The 19,658-nt window shown below is 47.3% G+C and overlaps 1 protein-coding gene across 1 annotated transcript in view; it reads left to right on the top strand.

Moving 5' to 3' along the window:
* The window catches only part of ADD2 (adducin 2), a 122,859-nt gene that overhangs the window by 48,357 nt on the left and 54,844 nt on the right, over positions 1–19,658 (top strand). The window contains exon 2 of the mRNA XM_086323801.1: positions 15,281–15,398. The gene's annotated coding sequence lies outside the window, so the exon portion shown is untranslated. The remainder of the gene's footprint in view (positions 1–15,280; positions 15,399–19,658) is intronic.

The raw sequence follows: 19,658 nt of genomic DNA, 5'->3' as shown, positions 1-19,658 counted from the left end.
AAACCAGTCCTCATGTTCTTTCTGACTGAAGGCAGAAGGGGATTCAAGCTCTACAAGCAGCGTCACTGATCCATCACTGTTGGTATGTGACATAAAGCCTGGGGACTGTCTGGCTGTGGACAGGAGACATGGATGGTTCCTGTGAGGCATTTTAGACATGCAACCATGGGTGTGGGCTGGATGGAAGGAGTGAGCACTGAAAAGAGAGCTAAGTGGGGAGATGAATATGTTGAGATTTCTGGCCAAAGGACATCTGTGTCTTCTGCCCATTCCTACATTGGACTTGGTGGGCCAGCGTTTTTTGTTTTCATTTGTAAACCTAGGCTTTTTTAATGGGGTAAAGCTCCTCCACTCCCACCCTTATCCTGGGCACCCATGCAACGGCCTCTCCTCTCTGTCTCTATCAAACTGAACTTCTAGTTACCCAGTCACATAAGAGCTCAGACTAGGTTCCAGGTACATTCTCATCTTTTTTGGACCAAGTGTTTTTCACTCTATAAAAACGTTAGGGCAAAAGTACTGAAGCAGAAGTCTCCATCGAGCTCATTGAAATTATAAAACTGGGATTCTGTCGTCATAGTTTCCATTCTCCCAGGAATTGTTTTGGGCTCTTTGTATGACAGGGCTAAGGAAACCTTTCTTCTTCTTTTTCATCCAAAAGAATGAGACCACTTCTTGGTTGATGCTGTTAGAGAGTGATGGACTGGAACAGTCAGAAGCCATTAGCATTGGCCTGGTGAGCTGTTGTTCCATTTAGAAGCATCGACTGAGCCCAGGGAGACATCCCACCAGAGTTCAATGACTTGCATCCACTCTTTATCCTGCAGCTGAAAGCTAGGTTCCTCCACTCCCACAATGGTCCTGCATGGTGACTGATTGCATCTATAAATTCCAAACTTTTGTTCTGGGGGTCCCCCTTGCCAACATGGTGCTGTTGATGACAATACGCTCTTGTACCCTTGTTTCTCAAAGTAGGGTAGCATCAGCCTCACCTGAGAGCTTCTGAGAAATACACAATCTGGAGGCTTCACTCCATACCTACTGACTGAATCAGAATCTGCAGGTTAGCAAGACCCTAGGGCAATGTGTACGCACATTAGGGTGGGGGAAGCCTGAAACAGCTCAGGGAGGTTGGAAATGTGAGCTCAAGGGGTCAGCAGGGCTGCACTCCCCCCAGAGCTCTAAAGGAGAATCTTCTCTGTCCTCTTTCAGCTTCTGGTGGCTTCTGGCATTCCTTGCCTCATGGCTGCCTCACTCTGATCTCTGCTTCCTGTCAACACATGGCTTGTGAAGACAGTTGTGATGGGGCTCAGGGCCCACCGGGATAACTCAGGATGATTTCATCTTAAGATTCTCAGTTTAAGTACATCAGTAAAGATCCATCTTCCAAATAAGATCTTATTTGCAGGTTCTGGGTATTAGGGCATGAACATATTTTTTGAGGGGAGGGGGCCACTCTTCAACCCACGACAGACCCCCTTAGAACAGTCCCAGGCAGCAAGCTTCCAGCCCCTTGCCGTAGCTCACCCTCTGCTGGTGGTCCAGCCTGGTGTTCTGATTTACCTATACTGCTGAACACTGCCAAACAGTACCAGCATTATTGATGCCTTTCCTACGACAGACCTTGCCCTACATATTTTACATGGATGAATCCATTTGACTGCAACAACCCCTCAGGGCTGCAACTGTAATTACCACCCCTATTTTATAGATGAGGAAACTGAGGCACAGAGTAGTTCAGGAACTCACCTAAGCTCTCACAGCTGGAAGAGTTGAACTTGGGCTACAAACCCAGCAGTCTGTCCCAGAATCTGTGCTCATCACAATATACTTCACCATTCAGAAGCATTATTAAGTGCTTCTGAAACTATGGAAGGTTCAAGAGGTGGCAGAGAGAGATGGTACCAGGTCCCACATTTCAGGGAGGCAGAGCACAAAGAAGGCCAAGATACAGTGTGAGCTTTCCTGCTCCCACTCCACAGTGCCTGGAGGTTGGGGCCCCCCAGTTGTTGGTGCCTGGAGGATGGGGAGCACATTTTACTGTTCAGTGAGTGACTGAAACAGTGCGTCCCATCTGTGTCAAAGGAGCACTGCATAGCCATGGCCAGGGACATTGCTTGGGCCAGGGACTGGCAGGGACTCTATCCATGGACCTGCCAAGGAGGGATGCTCAGATCTCTAGAGGGGACAGAATTGAGCGCTGCAACTCTGAGATGGAGCTCCAAGTCCAGAAGACCCGAAGCAAAGTCAAAGAGCCCAGGGGGGAGAACCACAAGGGAGATGTCACTAGGCCGCCTCCTGGTGTGCTCAGGGGAGCATCCGAGGCAGCACACAGCCCGACTTGAGCTCCAGAAGGCCCATGTGCACGGAGTATGTTTGTGGGAGGCAGGGTGCACAGAGGCATATGTGCCAGGACAGGTGCATGGTTTCACTAGGATGCTGGCAGCTGAGCCATGCTCCGAATACCTTGTGAAAAGGCCCCCCAGAATGCAGGTGAGATATTTCTCGTGAGATAAGTACTGCTATGGCCACCACTTAGAGATGAGGCATACAATGCCCAGGGTCTCATGGCTGCTCTGTCCCTCACCCCTCAGCATAGTATGGGCTCTGGAATGGCAGGCTCATGGTAGGGCAGTGCTGAGTACAGTGCTTGAACATAGCAGTCACTTAAATATATCAAACCAGTCAATCCTAAAGGAAACGAGCCCTGAACATTCATTGGAAGGACTGATGCTGAAGCTTCAATAGTTTGGCCACCTGATGTGAAGAGCTGACACATTGGAAAAGACCCTGATGCTGGGAAAGACTGAAGGAGGAGGAGAAGGGGGCCACAGAGGACGAGATGGGGCATCACCAACTCAATGGACATGTGTTGAGCAAACTCCGGGAGATAGTGAAGGACAGGGAAGCCTGGCGTGCTGCAGTCCTTGGGGTCACAAACAGCTGGACACGCTTCCACAAGCCGATAGTGGAAGCTCCAGATGAGCAGCTCAGAGGCAAAAGAGGAGCCCACCATTTACAAATGCACCAGCCCCAAATCCACTTGTTTCCTTAGTATAGAAATTCAGCATCAGACATAACCTGCCTAATTTTATTAAGCTCAGCCTCACAGATTCCTTGGCGTTCAAAAGCGGAGACATTACTTTGCCAATAAAGGTCCGTCTAGTCAAGGCTATGGTTTTTCCTGTGGTCATGTATGGATGTGAGAGTTGGACTGTGAAGAAGGCTGAGCGCCGAAGAATGGATTCTTTTGAACTGTGGTGTTGGAGAAGACTCTTGAGAGCCCTTTGGACTGCAAGGAGATCCAACCAGTCCATTCTGAAGGAGATCAGCCCTGGGATTTCTTTGGAAGGAATGATGCTAAAGCTGAAACTCCAGTACTTTGGCCACCTCATGCGAAGAGTTGACTCATTGGAATAGACTCTGATGCTGGGAGGGATTGGGGGCAGGAGGAGAAGGGGATGACAGAGGATGAGATGGCTGGATGGCATCACTGACTTGATGGATGTGAGTCTGAGTGAACTCCGGGAGTTGGTGATGGACAGGGAGGCCTGGCATGTGCGATTCATGGGGTCGCAAAGAGTCAGACATGACTGAGTGACTGAACTGAACTGAACTGAGAACATCTGATGGGGCAGTCAGCCCAGACGTACACTTGCTGGAAGATGGAATCCAGACTGTGATTTAAAGACGCAGTTGTTACACTGTCATGGACCACAAGAGGACTCATTGACTAGCAAGCATGTAACATTTATTGAGTGACCACTTATTATCTACCAGGCCCTGTGCAAAGCCTATGCTTACATATATTGTCTCATATGCTCCTCCTCCGAGGTACTCTTCCTCTCTTTATCTTACAGATGAAGAAACTGAGGTTGAGAGAAACTAGTAACAGCTGGAGAGATGCAGAGCTTGAATTCGATTTTGGTCCCTTAATGCTCTCCAGAGCCTGGATCTTCAGCCACAATGCTGCGTGGTGGAGCCAGTTTCCTGGGCTCATCATGTATTAAGATGGCTTTAGGCGGCGCTAGTGGTAAAGAACCCACCTGCCAACGCAGGAGATGTAGATTCGATCCCTGGGTGAGAAAGATACCCTGGAGGAGGAAATGGCAGCCCACTCTAGTATTCTTGCCTGGAGAATCCCATGGACAGAGAAGTCTGGAGAGCTATAGTCCATGGGGTCGCAGAGAGTCAGACACGACTGAAGCGACTTAGCACAGCCCAGCACAAACTCCATTTGAGTTAAGTTCCCATCTCTCCCTATCCCCACTCCCCTTAATAGTTCTTCATTTTCTCTCTGCTTACCTTAACTCTCTCTACTGCCAACATTGAGAAGGAGGCCAGGCAGACCCCAAGGCCGATCTGGGGGGGTTCTTAGAGTGAGGATACGGGGCCGGTCGAGCACACGCTGTGTGCTAGTTCCTCTGGAGAGCACTTCCAGCCATGGTGGTTTTCACTGGCTCAGTGAGTCAGAAATTCAGGTGGATCTATTTCCATTCTGTTTCATCTTGATGTCTTTTATGTTTGGCCTTCTCATTCTAGTCTGGCCCTGCCTTATGATAATATGGTCCTGTTCCACAGAGGAGGAAGATGCCTCCTCAGCAGATCATGGGTGTGCGCTGATTGGGAGCTGGGCATGTCAATCTGCCTCGCTCCATAGATCCTGGTCAGTAGTGTACCTGCCAGAAGCTGACAACCTCGTCTGCTGATAAGCCTTGATTCAAAGTGTCAAGGGGCTCTCCCAAAGCCCCATGGCCTGTTTCTCTTGCCTCATCCCTTGGCTTCCCGATTTGGTGGACAACCTGTCACTCCCATGTGAAGGGCAATCTCAAAGTTGGTGACACTGACTTCTAAGATGGGTTCTCATACTTCATCAATTCTAATGCACACATTTTCTCCCCACATTTCAACATCTCATATTGGGATATGTGCTCCGATTAATGATGGCAAAATTATAACTAGCAGTGGTTTTCTTGGTAATATTTAAAATAAGCATGTGTCAATTAACAATGATATCCTAGATCTGGAGAAATGCAGCGTTACCAATGTTTATTTTTACCTCTCAGTATAAAATCGATACCTGCACTTCTGTCTCTCTGCCTTCACTTCTGAGGCCTGTATCAAAAGTCTTCCTTGGGCTTGCTGTGTGACTAGCCTCTCATGTCATTTCTTTAAGCAGGAGACGTCCTGGAAGTAGGCTGGCTTGAGTTGCCGGAATCTGATAGCCCTCAAATTGTTGTCCTGAAGTTTACCTTTCATTTCCTCTTTCCTAAATCTTATCAAGAGTTTTACAAACTCTCAGGAAGTTATTAAGTGGAGGGTCATGTTTTAAGAAGTGTAGGTTCACTTGTTTGTTTCTTCGAGTCTGATGTTAAGAGACTAGGATCATCTGCCTAGAAATGAGCTTGATTGAACTTCATTAAATTTTCTGTAAAAAGAGCACCCATTTTATAACTGGATGTGAGATTGAGCTGGTTTTCTTGATAATCGTCCTTGTATATCTCTGATCTTAAGTGGACTGATTAGGGAGGTAGCTTTTATGGCCAGCTCAGTGCAGAAGTTGCCTGAAGGTAATATAAGTCACTGTTAATTATGTGTGCACCATATTTGATTTCCAGAAATCTGGCTTCCTGATAACCTTTTGCTAAAAGCTGGTTCCACTGTAGGTTGGATCTTAGGAGACTTGATTTCACCTTATTTAAGAATAAAGGAAAAGAAAAACAATTAAATGTATTTTGAGAAAAGACACTGCAGAGAAGATAAATGATCTGGAAGACTCAAAAGAAGTACTTATCTCATAATAATCTGCTGTAGGAACCAGAAGAAAAGTGACAGAAAACTATTTAGTAGCCCTGTATGTATGTATGTGTTAGTTGCTCAGTCATGTCCAACTCTGCAATCCCACAGATGGTAGCCTGCCAGACTCCTCTGTCCATGGAATTCTCCACACAAGAATACTGGAGTGGGTAGCCATTCTCTTCTCCAGGGGATCTTCCCAACCCTAGTAGCCTTAAAATAGTTCAAAAAGGCATGGGTTCCTAGAAACAGGAGGGGGCAGTCATAGGAGAAGATAGACTAAGATGAGAAGGTCAGAGGTGAAATGGAGATACAGTAAGAAAAGTGTGCAAAAGATAAAATGTTCAATGTGGGAATTAGAATTCACACTATTTTGCTGAATTAAAATTAGTAAAATTGGAGATGATAATAATGACAAACATTCAGAATGGCAGGAAAATAGCAGTAAAGAAATTAGTGAGAAAAAAAAATACGAGAAAAAAATTAGAGAGCAAAAATTCAACATATGGGTAACTGCTGATCTCAAAGGAGACACTCAAGTGAAATGGAAGAAACAACCATAGAGCTAATAGAAGACAGTCAACCCTGTGCTAAAGAAAACATGTTTTTCAGGGTGGGCTACCTGCTACTGTAACCACCACCTCAGCCTCCCTGATCCAGTGCTCAGTGGGCTGCCTTCAGTGACACCCCACTGCCTTCCGTCTGGTGGCTGCATCACCCTCAAAGGTCCCAGAGCTTCCACCGGATCCTCCGCCTCCAGCAGGGCGGCAAGGAAGGAGAGAGTGTGGAGAAGGCAGTTCTGCTCTTAACTGTCTGGGCAACAGGTGATGCAAGTCACTTCTGCTTAATCTCATTGGCTGACATCTCATTGACCCTATTCAGAGGGAAGGCAGGTAGGAAAGGTGGGTCCCAGGAAGAAAAGGAAGTGAGTTTGGTGAGTACATGGCATTGTTCCTGACACATGGATATGCAGACACACATACAAATATGTACAGAGGTTTAAACAGCTCTTTCCTTAATTGTGATAAAATCCATACCATACAGGAGCATAGGGAGGATCGTAGAGAGGAGTGGAAAGTCAAACCAACGTGCCTGCTATTTTTTTCTGTCTTGTTTCTGACACACTGTGACATTGTGAGCCTGACTGCTCAGCCTTTGGGCTGTCTTTGATGCATGTTCCAGGGGCGGTAGGTTCCCCACATGAGCCTTTGGACCCTGTCACAATTTGGCACATTCCTTGTAGTTCCTGCCATCCCTCTTTCTGGGCTTAGTGACTCTCCTCTCCCTCCCAAACCAGCAAGTCCCATGTCCCATTGAATCTGTGAACTTCTATAGCTTCCTCAGTCTGGAGAGGGGAGGGATGGTGTCAGATCCCCCTTTAGTCCTAGATGCAAGGTGTTCTTATCATTTCCTCTTGTGCTCACTAAGTGAAAAAAATAAAACCAACAAAACCAATTTTTAAAGCCCAACATAACAATCTTGACCTTAATATGCTAAAGGAGTATTTATTTCTACCTCTGTGGCCAAGAAAATAGCTTATTAGACATAGAAGGACACAGCATCCAATATCTGTTCCCTGGACTTCTTGGCTGGAGGTGGAGTTGGGGCTAAGGGTATTCTTGCCACATGAAGGATAAATACTCTCAGATTAGGTCCCAAAGCAGAACCAACCGTTTTATGTTCAAACTTGACAAAGGTGAAACCTTTCAAAATATAGCTCTGTTGGTTTTTAGGTACAGTCTGGCCTGAAGAAAACATGACCACTTACAAGTTCCCTGTGACTGGATTCCAGGACAATCTGAGGTGTGAAACAGGGAATCAGAGGACGTGTCAGTCAGTTCAATTAGACAGGCTTTTATCCACATAATATACAAGTTTGGCACCTCCTCACCGAAGGAAGGAACTGCATATTTGAAGGCTGAGCACAGCCATCCTGCTAGTTCAGGACTGTCTCTGCATCACTGGGGTTTCCTGAACCCCTTTTCTTCTCCTTCAGTGAAGGCATGAAGCCCACATGGTTTTGTGATGGTGGCAGAGGTATCTGGCAAGGGGGTTAAAGCTCATGCTGGAGCCTTGAGACTGGGGCCTCCCTGGAACCCCACAGTTCACTAGCTTGTTTGGAGCACTGCCCTCACCCCCACACACAGTGTTGAAATGCTCTCTCTGTGCATGTCTCAGGAATGCCATGATCCCCAGTAGCTCTGTGACTGATCAAGTCACTCCATTTCCTGAGCCTCAGTTTCCTCACGTGAAAAGCAGGATGAAGGGCCCTTCACCATGGCACTGATGAGAAGGGCTGGGCACAGCCCCAATACCTATCTGGGTTTAACAGCTCCAATTTTTTGGATCAAATAATGTCTTCCTTCTGAGGGTTCAGCAGTCAGGGGGTTAAAGGATTCCTGCGGCCAAGGGGGTTTCTGGAGATGGACAGAGGGAGACACTTCCTCTTTTCTTCTTTGATACTCTTTTCATCCTAAATGGTTAGTCCCTTACCTAGAACTGTGGCAAATTCAGAAGTAGGTGAAGAAGATGATGATAAGCCTCAGCCATAATCCCATCACCCAGGGGCATGAGCTTTCTCTTTATCTGAACCGACCAGGCAGGGTGTGGTCCCATCTCTCACTCAACTGTCTCCATTTACTGTGCAAAGTAACAGCAGCAAAGCCTTGACCAGCTCCTCCCTCACTTCTGGAAGCTTCATTCAGGGATCGGTGAGTTTGGGCTCTGACTTCACGTCTCAGGCTTGAAGTAAATGCCCTGCTGTCCTTGTCTGGAGCTGACTCATGGGGCTGGGAGCCTGGGGCTTTAGAGGCACCCCCACCCAGGGGGTGGCCATGCCTGTGGCAGACTTTGAAGCAGATGGGAAAGGACCACTTGTCGTGTCTTTCCGCTGTGGGCTCGGGGTGCGGGTGATACTGACTGTCTGCTCCTGTCTGGAGACAGGAGACAGGTACCCGCCTCCCTTTGTGCGCACAGGGCTTAAACAGATATGAACAGAAAGTCAGACAACTTGAGCATTCTCTTCTAGACCTTCTGTTCCTACAAGGAACAACCCACAGAAATGTGATTTCATACTCCAGTGGTTACATTTACCCGATCTTCAGTGGGACAGAGACAAAAATGACCTGTGACAGGGAGCGCCTTTCAGGACTGTGATCCCTGGCTGCTCTCCGAGGAGGGCGAATCCCAGCAGAGTCTTTGCTGAGTAGGCTCCAGAGTGTGAGGGTGCAAACTGAAGATGCCCAGAGGGAGCTCCAGGGCTGCCCTGAGAGGGGAACTGAGGGGGTCCTGGGGTGGGGGTGGGGCAGGGGTGGAGCTACTGAAGGGAAGAGGTGGGGGGGCCAAGGGGGGACTGCTGAGCTGAGGGTGTCTATTCCCTTCTCCTCTGTCTCCCCACAATCCGTGTTATATTGCGGAGTTGGCTTTGTTAGAGCTGCAACCAACTGCTGGAATTCTGTCAAAATAGGCAGGAAGAATGGCTGTCAGAGAGGTCTAGCCATTTGGATTACATAACAAGAGAATATGTTATTTTAGAGGAGACAGCTTAGTTGCTAGGGTGCCTGCCACACATGCCCCATTATCACTCAGCACCATACTCTGAAATGGGCTGCTCAGGGGTAGGTCTCCCCACAGTGTTCCGAGCTCCCCTGGGCCCTTACTTACCTCTGGGACCCCAGGGCCTGAGCAGTGTTAACGCCTAATTCACTGCTAGTGGAGTTTCAGTTCAACTAATATCTATTAAGCATCTACCTGACACCAGCCCTACAGCAACACAAAGAGTAGAGACATGTCAAAGACACAGGCCCTGCCTGCTAGGAGGTCCTGGTAATAGACTGTTGCTGTCGGATTTAAATGGAATGAATGAGGAGCATAATGGTGATGGGAGTGTAAGGGACAGGGGTGTGGAGGGAAGGCTTCCGGGAAGAGCAGACAATCTGAGCTGAAAGGAAATGGCAAAGAAGAAAGAGTGCTCCAGGCAGAGACCAGCAAGGACAAAGGTGGGGACTGGCTGAGTGCCTTCCGGGTCCTGGGAACAGTCGCTGGAGCGTGAGTGATAGTCTGGGAGGGAGGGGGCAGGCACTGGGAGGCCCAGGGGGCTTTGTGAAGGAGCTAAGAGGGACCTCGTTCTGTGGGGGGCAGTCCTCAAAGAAGGGAGTGGCCAGAGACAGAAAGGCCTGATCCTTGGTCTCCTGGTGGGGAATGGATGGGCTTCAATTTCCAACATGAAGAATGCATTTGGTTTGAAAAAGCAAATTCAGAATTAAATTTTTTTGTTTGATAAATATAAAAAGGAGAGCTGTCACTTTTGGAATACAATCTAAATTTGACTAAATTTTGGCTAGAGGAGCAGAAATTAGGGGAAAAAAAGTTGCAAGAACACTGCATCGATGGCAGGGAGCCATGGATGGGCTGGGGGTGGGGAGGGGGATGCAGGGCAGTGGGTCAGATTTGCATTTTTAGAACAGCGACTCTTGCTACTGATTGGATGGGGTGTATGAGAAAGGAAAGACTAGGCCGAGATCATGAATGCGATCCTTTGCAGCCAAAGATGGAGAAGCTCTATCCAGTCAGCAAAAACAAAACCAGGAGCCAACTGACTCAGATCATGAACTCCTTATTGCCAAATTTAGACATAAATTGAAAAAAGTAGGGAAAACCACTAGACCATTCAGGTATGACCTAAATTAAATCCCTTATGATTATACAGTGGAAGTGAGAAATAGATTCAGGGGATTAGATCTGATAGACATAGTGCCTGAAGAACTATGGTCTGAGGTTTGTGACATTGTACAGAAGGCAGTGATCAAGACCATCCCAAGAAAAAGAAATGCAAAAAGGCAAAATGGTTGTCTGAAGAAGCCTTACAAATAGCTGTGAAAACAAGAGAAGCAAAAGGCAAAGGAGAAAAGGAAAGATATACCCATTTGATGCAGAGTTCCAAAGAATAGCAAGGAGAGATAAGAAAGCCTTCCTCAGTGATCAATGCAAAGAAATAGAGGAAAACAATAGAATGGGAAAGACTAGAGATCTCTTCAAGAAAATTAGAGATACCAAGGGAAAATTTCATGCAAAGATGGGCACAATAAAGGACAGATATAGTATGGACTTAACAGAAGCAGAAGATATTAAGAAGAGGTGGCAGGAATACACAGAAGAACTATACAAAAAATATCTTCATGACCCAGATAATCACGATGGTGTGATCACTCACCTAGAGCCAGACATCCTGGAAAGTGAAGTCAAAAGGGCCTTAGGAAGCATCACTACGAACAAAGCTAGTGGAGGTAATGGAATTCCAATTGAGCTCTTTCAAATCCTAAAAGATGATGCTGTGAAAGTGCTGCACTCAATATGCCAGCAAATTTGGAAAATACATCAGTGACCAAAGGACTGGAAAAGTTCAGTTTTCATTCCAGTCCCAAAGAAAGGCAATGCCAAAGAATGCTCAAACTTTCACACAATTGCACGCATCTCACATGCTAGCAAAGTAATGCTCAAAATCATCCAAGCCAGGCTTCAACAGTATATGAACTGAAAACTTCCAGATGTTCAAGCTGGATTTAGAAAAGGCAAGGGAATCAGAGATCAAATTGCCAACATGTGTTGGATTATCGAAAAAGCAAGAGCGTTGCAGAAAAACATCTACTTCTGCATTATTGACTATGCCAAAGCCTTTGACTGTGTGGATGACAACAAACTGTGGAAAATTCTGAAAGAGATGGAAATACCAGACCACCTGACCTGCCTCCTGAGAAATCTGTATGCAGGTCAAGAAGGAACAGTTAGAAGTGGACATGGAACAACAGACTGGTTCCAAATACTGGTTCCCATACTGGAACATACTGGTTCCCATACTGGGAAAGCAGTATGAAAAGGCTGCATATTATCACCCTGCTTATTTAACTTATATGCAGAGTACATCATGAGAGATGCCAGTCTGATGAAGCACAAGCTGGAATCAACATTGCCAGGAGAAATATCAATAGCCTCAGATATACAGATGACACCACCCTTATGGCAGAAAGTGAAGAAGAACTAAAGAGCCTCTTGATGAAAGTGAAAGAGGAGAGTGAAAAAGTTGGCTTAAAACTCAACATTCAGAAAATTAAGATCATGGCATCAGGTCCCATCACTTCACAGCAAATAGATGGGGAAACAATGGAAACAGTGAGAGACTTTATTTTTTTGGGCTCCAAAATCACTGCAGATGGTGACTGCAGCCATGAAATTAAAAGATGCTTGCTCCTTGGAAGAAAACCTATGACCAACCTAGACAGCATATTCAAAAGCAGAGACATTACTTTGCCAACAAAGGTCCATCTAGTCAAAGCTATGGTTTTTCCAGTAGTCATGTATGGATGTGAGAGTTGTGCAATGAAGAATTGATGCTTTTGAACTGTGGTGTTGGAGAAGACTCTTGAGAGTCCCTTGAACAGCAAGGAGATACAACCAGTCCATCCTAAAGGAAATCAGTCCTGAATATTCACTGGAAGGACTGATGCTGAAGCTGAAGCTCTACTCTTTTGGCCACCTGATGTGAAGAACTGACTCATTTGTAAATGATGCTAGGCAAGATTAAAGGCAGGAGGAGAAGGGGACAACAGAGCATGAGATGGTTGGATGGCATCACTGGCTCGATGGACATGAGTTCGAGTAAGCTCCAAGAGTTGGTGATGGACAGGGAAGCCTGGTGTGCTGCAGTTCATGGGGTCACAAAGAATCGGACATGACTGAGTGACTGAACTGAACTGAATTGCTGAATGCAATGGGGATGACACTGGCTTGATTCAAGGTGTGGTGCTCTGGGTGGGAAAATATTTAGGACATAAAACCAGAGAATCTGGTGACAGTAGGGAAACAGGGCATGAAGAGGGAGGAGTCAAGGCTGCCTTCTGGGGCCCTTGGTGGGTGGCCAGCTGGGTGGGGGGCAGGGAGGGGATGCTGGATGGAGGAGGGAGGCTCTGGTGCAGGGCTGGCTAGAGTATTGGTCCATTTAGACAGGTCATTTTCAAGGTGGCTGTGGGACGTCTGGGGGTGGGGTGGACAGTCTAGTGAGCAGCCAGCTAGGGCTGAAATCCAGTGTCCTAACTTGTTCTGCCTCCCAGCTGGCTTGGCTACCCCCTGAGAGTAGGGAGCAGGTGACCCTGGGATGGGGGTGGATAGTGGGGCCGGGGTGGCTTCCCAGGAGGTGTCAGGCCTTCTCACTACATGGGGCACTCCTTGCTTAGCTCTTCCCATGGGGCCTGGGTGAGCTTGGCCTTTGAAGCACATGCTGGGGAAGCCAAAGGCTGACTGGAGTGGATCGTGACCCTCTCTCTGAGCTGTGACAGTAGGCATAGCTCAGAGCGTTCTGCCTGCGAGACCAGGGTCCCCTGAGGCCCAGCTCTGCCTCAGGAGTTGGACTCTCCTGAGTGGCCCTGGCATTAGACCTCTTCCTCTTCCTTTTCCCTCACTGAGACTTGCTGATCGGGTACCTGTCCTGGCCCCACCCAGCCTGACTCTGCAAGCAGAGATCTGACAGGTTTCTTAACACAGGAGAATGTTTAAAATAATGCATTTACCTATAATACCTCTCAGGGCTATTTTCATTGTAATCAAGGGTTAATACTATACCCTCAGGAATGGAGCTCTAATAGTGGAATATCAACACTGATGGAGATAGGATGGGTATTAGTCAGTGTTCAGTGTATACTTATCTGTGGGACAGATGTCTCTCTTCTTACATGAATGGAGCAGGTCCCTTTGGGTGACATTAATTCTCTCTGTGGACACAAGTAATAGCTCAGACTCTGAAAATCCACGCCTTAGCAGGGATGGGCAACCTCATCTCTGTGCCAGGGGCTGCTGGTGGAGGGGAGGAAGCTGGCACGTCACGTAAGACAAGCTGGCCGCAGGATTGGTCTTAAGGCAGGTCAGTGGCCGCCCACAGGAAGGAGCACGTTCAGAGGTATATCAGCAAACCCCAGTAGGCAGGGCTCCCACATTTGTTAGGCCATGCATGGAAGTGGCGTTAAGTTCTGGCAGTGACCCTGTTTTCTAGCTAAAAATAAGACCCATGGTTAGGAGACCTGCAGCTGGCAGCTGGACATGCAGAGCATAGAGAAGAGCTTTTGGAAACAGCTGTCAAGACCCTAACTAGAGGGGTAAGCATCAGGACTGGACCCATCAGGGGCCTTCTCAGCACTGGAATGCTGAGCACTGGGGTGCTCAAACAGACTGAGCGAGCAGTGGTGCCTCAGGGGTCAGTCAGCATCCTGGACTCCCTCGGGCACATCAGACCTCCCAAGATGAATTCTCCTTGCCCCCTCTTTGGTGAGAGTAGTCTTTCCAAATGCTCCTTTCCTGGCTGATGAGACAGGACCGGCAGGCCATCACAGGTCCTCAGACCCATGGGTGGAAGTGGGTCTGGGGGTGGGGATGACGCCCACTCTGGGTGAGGTAACCACCTCTGGGTCCAAACAACAGACACCCAAGTTAAAAAAAAAATAACTATCACTTAAAAAAAAAAGTATATTGATGATTAACCCTTTGAGGACCTCGATCTTCAGGATTTTTGGATTAGTAACTAGGATTTTTGGATCAGTAACTTGCCATTGTTTATAAGACATTAACTATTTTACATTCCTCCTTCAGCAGTTACTTCATGACCTGTTACTTAGTATTAGCTGGGGCCTTTCTTCCCCTTGAACTCTAGGTGACATTGGCTTAAATCCACCAATTCATGGTCTGTGCAACTTCAAAACCCTCCCACTTTCCCAGGGTGTGATATTCTTCAAACCTCTTCTGCCTCTTTGGGCTGCATCCAAAAATCAGTCACACCAGCACGTGTGGGTTTAGGAGCTGTTAGTGAAGTATCTGGGGGAGTGGGTTGTCAGGAAGGGGTTGATCCCTTCCAGCCCAGCTGTGTGTGCACTTCTGGGCTTGCTTGGAGTTCCGCCTTCAACTCCCTCCACCATGCAGAGCAGCCACTCTCCCCTGCGGCCCCTTGGTGGTAGTAGGTACTTGTGTGCTTAGTCATGTCTGACTCTTTGCGGCCCCATGGGCTGTAGCCTCCCAGGCTCCTCTATGCATGGGATTTCCCAGGCAAGAATACTGAAGGGGGTTGCCATTTCCTTCTCCAGGGGATCCTCCCAACCCAGGGATTGAATCTGCATCTCTGGAGTCTTCTACATTGGCAGGCAGATTCTTTACCAGCTAAGCCTCTGGGAAAGCCTGGGGTCCCTTGGCCAACATTCAGCACAGGGATTTTTCCAACAACTCTCTTTGAAAGGAATTTTGATCCCAATTGTAAAGATAATGAAGCTTTCTTTACCTTTGTGTAGACAGAATTTGCTTTTAAAATAAAAATTCACCTTCAGTTCATTTTCAAGAATTCCCCAACAGTTCTTAAAATAAACTAGCTCCTAATGGTGCTGCAAAAACAGGGCAAAGAGTTGTGGTGGAACAGAAAACACCCTGAAATCTGTTGTGTTTTTTTTTCCAGTTTCTACCCAGATGTTTGAGATCCTATAGATGTGGTCATTGAGCCGGGCTGTGGAGCGGAGCGTGCAGACTGAGTGCTGAGAAGAGGCAGCCTGGGCCAAGGCTGCTCCGGCCTCCTGGTAATCAGTCGGTAGTGATGGGGAGGCGGAAGGGGTGAGACGCAGTTTTTGGTTGGGTCCGTCTCACCAGGATGAGCTTCCAGACACTCGGGTCATTGCCATGAACTCCCCTGATCCCATTGACTCGAGAGCGACCATGTGCAACTAGAGATTATCATACTAAGTAAAGGAAGTCAGAAAAAGGCAAATACCATATGATATCACTTATACGTGGAATCTAAAATATGGCACATATGAACCTGTCTACAAAACAGAAACAGACCCACAGACACAGAGATCAGGCTTGTGGTTGCTAAGGAAGTGAGGGTTGGGGGAGAAGGGTGGACTGGGAATTTGGGGTTGGTAGATGCAAGCTATTATGTATAGACTCGGTAAACGACAAGGTCCTACTGTATAGCAAAGGGAACTCTATCCAGTCTCCTGGGATAAACCATAATGGAAACGAATATTGAGAAAATCATGCAAATATGTCTAAAACTGAGTCACTTTGCTGTACAGTGCAGATTGGCACAGCAATTGTCAACGATACTTCAACAACAAAAAAAGAGCCATCATGGCATCAGAAGGACCTCGGAGGTCACTGGTCCCACCCCAAGAGGGCAGAAGCCCCTCTACAACATCCTGTGGTTACCCTGGCTCCAAGGAGAGACCTCACCATCTAACGAGGAAGCCTGTCCGGTCTTCTCCTTACTGAGAAGCTCCTGCTGGTGGAAATTTCACCCTCGCACCCTTAGCTAGAATCTGCCTGCCTGCAATAACCACTTGGTTTCCTGGTTCTGGCCCCCCAAGGTTCTCAGGAATCACCTTGATCCCTCTTCCACATGGCAGTCCAGCAGATATTTGGAGAGGAGGAACGCAGAATCTGGGGCCAGAGACAGGCCTGGTTGAAATCCCGACTCCACTGTGTGATCTTTAGCAAGTTAGTTAACCTCTCTGATTCAGTCTTTTTATCTGTAAAGCAGGGACAATGTCTGTCTCACAGAGTTGTCCTGGAAATGAAAATAATTCACAAATCAAGGTTGCTTGTTTCATCACGAATTCTCTGACACCAACAGGATGTCCTACGATTCAACTCAATTCTGACACTACCCTGAGTTAAAAGGGAAATAAGAAAAAGCAAGGTCATGGACAAGACTCTGCCCACTTCAGAGGCGAGCTGCAGGTGTGGTCCTCTGACCACCTGCACTTCTGACCCACTTGACTATAAATTTGAGGGTTCTCACAACCTCCCTCTCGGTTTCTATGGTTCCCTAGAATACTTCACTGAAGTCGCTGAAAGTTCTTGCAACCGCAACTGCAGTTTTATTATAGAAGATCTAACTCAGGAATAGCTAAAAGAAAGAGCACAGAGTCTGGGGGATGAGGACATGGTGAAGAGCTTCCATGTCTGCTCCTTGTGGGGTCTGTCAGCACCCAGCCCAGAAATGTGCTCACCAGCCAGGAAGCTCCCCCAGACCTCGCTGTCCAGGGTTTAATGGGGGTGTGCATTACTGGTAGGCAAAAATTGATTTAGTCATTTGCCACTTGATTGAAAGCAATCTCCAGTGCCTTTCCTCTCCTCCTCCTGTGGTTGGGATGGGGCTGAGTCCCAATCCCTTAATTATATGCACGGTCTTTCTCAGTGGCCAGTCCCTCCCTTGAAATGTCTAATTGCCCAGCATGTCACCTCATTTGCATTTTTATGCTCAGGCTTGGTGAGAGGGGCTCATTATGACCAACAAAACACTCCTAATGCCTTTTGGACATTTTAGAAATCCCACGTGCCAAGAACTGGAGCCAGAGGCCCTATATACTCTTTACAATGCCACTCCTGGCTCTGTACGCGCCAGCCTTCTGTGATCTTCAGCACCCTGCTTACATTCTTTTATTGTGCTCTCCAGGTTTACACGTTCCCACTATCTGGTCAGAGTAAAAAGCGTTCTCATCAGTCTTTTTCTGGTTTTTCTTTTTGTTAATGTAACTTGAGATTGAATTAGTTTGGGGACTAAAACATATAATTACAATTATTTCGAATGCACCTGTTTACAATTGAATCATAAGCCTCTCATTACTCATGTTCCTCATGCTATGATGATTCTAGCCCCTAAAGGACACATAATAAGCGCTAATAGCACTTACTCGGCACCAGGCACTGTTTGAACTACTTCATATGCATTAACTCACCCAGTCTGCACGACAACCTAAGGAGGAGTTAAATAGTTGCAATCTCTGTTTAACAGATGGGGAACTGAGGCACAGAGAGGTAGGTAACTTGCCCAAGATCACACAGCTAAAAAAGGGCATAGCTGAGATTTGAATACATAGTCTGGTTCCAGAGTCCTGCTTTTAACCACTAAGTTCTGCTGCCCACAGCTTTGATCACCTCCCAACATTTTGGGAAGGGAAGGAAGGAGCACAGAAGGATGCCTCTGGCTCCTGCTGTCATGGTAAGGGAGTCAGGGTTTCATTTCCTCCCCTGCCCACTGGAGCAGCCCTATGGGACTGGACTCTAACAAGTGAAGGCCGGCCTAGGGGCTCCTGTCCATCGGGCCCTGAATATTTTGATTCCTCATGCTTTGTGGGAGAGAGCTACTTCAGAGACTTCACAGATCAATTCCCGGAAAATCCAGATACTCCAAAAAGAAGGGAGAGGACCAGCCTTTTCCTGCCTGGATGAAAAGGATTTAGGCCAGGAAGGTTCAGTACCAGGTGCTACCAGTCCCAGAGAAGCTGACAGTTCAGACACATCGGAGCTGGGGTGACTTGGTGTTACAAGGAACACAAGGATCTCCATGCCCACATCCAGTGTACCCACTGAGGGACTGTCTGCTGCTATTTTAAAAATAACATCATGGGCCTTCCCTGGTGGTCCAGTGGCTAAGACTCTGTGCTTCCAATGCAGGAAGCCCTGGTTCAATCCCTGGACAGGGAACTAGATTCCACGTGCCTCAACTAAGAGTTCACTTGCTGCAACTAAGATCCACAGTAACCAAAATAATAAATAAATATTAAAAAAAAATAAAAATAACATCAAAGATTTGGGGCTGTGAAGGTGCCAAAGAGAATGAAAATGGAGAGGCGTGTGTATGTGGGGCAATGCCTCTGGAAGAACTTTGGTCTGCTGCAGAGTTTGCCCAGGAGAATCTGGGTGGTGACCCCAAGTCTGCATGGCTCTGATGCATTCCCATGATGTTTGACCTTGTGCTCTCTTCTTACTCCCCAAGTTCCAGAGATGAGGCTTGCTGGGAGCACGAAGCGGGTGAAGTATTCTTAACTGAACCCATGTGTGTGGGATTGACTTGAAACCACAAGGCAGTCATCAGTAGGTCATGTGTGTTCTTTGCAGATGTTTCTCTTTTGGCATTTGGCTTGAGGAAGAGGCACTGGGGAGATGTGGGTAGAAGGTCTTGCTCCAGGAAACCTAGATCCTCCATCCTTCTGCCTTTTTCTACATTAGTCTGTTTCTCTCCATAAAGTGTTAGAGCTGGATGGGGCCCCAAGGTCCATTCTGTTCGTTTCCCCATTTAAGGATGGACAAAATGAGATCCAAAGAGGGAAATTACTTACCTGAGTCCATGAACAAGGGAATGTCATAACTTGGGCAGCACTGCAGGCTTCTAGTCTGGAGCTAATTCAGCCCGAAACATCCCCGACAGACTTCATCACTCTACTGAGATGAAGAATCTGGCTTTAAATGTCACTGAGTACAACCTCAAACATTCTCGCAACCTGCCAAATATGTTTCAAAATGTCTCTTTAGAGAATGTTTGTTTTGGGCTGCCACTCCCAGGCCACTCGTTCCTCCCGCCTCCATCTCATCGACATGGCTGGTAAGGATGGTGCTAACTGGGGGAGATCTGTTGAGGGCTTTCACAAGGAGCTGACTAGTGACAGTTAAGACCAGAGGTCATGGCTTTGTAGACTTGCAAAAGTGCGTTATGGTGGCATTTGGACCACTCTTGCTGCCCAGGTCAAGAGTATGGTGGTAGATGATAGAGTGGCAGGAAGGGGCCTGGACAGCCATAGGAAGTGGTGCATAACACTAGCGTTAGAGGCTTTGTGCCATCTTGGCATGCTTGCTAGAAATGGTAAGCTCCTGGAATGAATTTTTTTTTAAAGTCTCTCAGTTGTGTCTGACTCTGCAACCCAAGGACTATACAGTCCATGGAATTCTCCAGGCCAGAATACTGGAGTGGGTGGTTCCTACTAGAGATTCCTTCTCCAGGGAATCTTCCTAACCCAGGGATCGAACTCAGGTCTCCCACATTGCAGGCGGATTCT

Source organism: Bos grunniens, chromosome 11 (assembly GCF_055505025.1).
Source record: "Bos grunniens cultivar Pamir isolate PY7600 chromosome 11, Bosgru_T2T1.0, whole genome shotgun sequence".
NCBI classification, from domain to species: Eukaryota; Metazoa; Chordata; class Mammalia; order Artiodactyla; family Bovidae; genus Bos; species Bos grunniens.
This window is presented reverse-complemented; position numbering and strand designations above follow the sequence as displayed.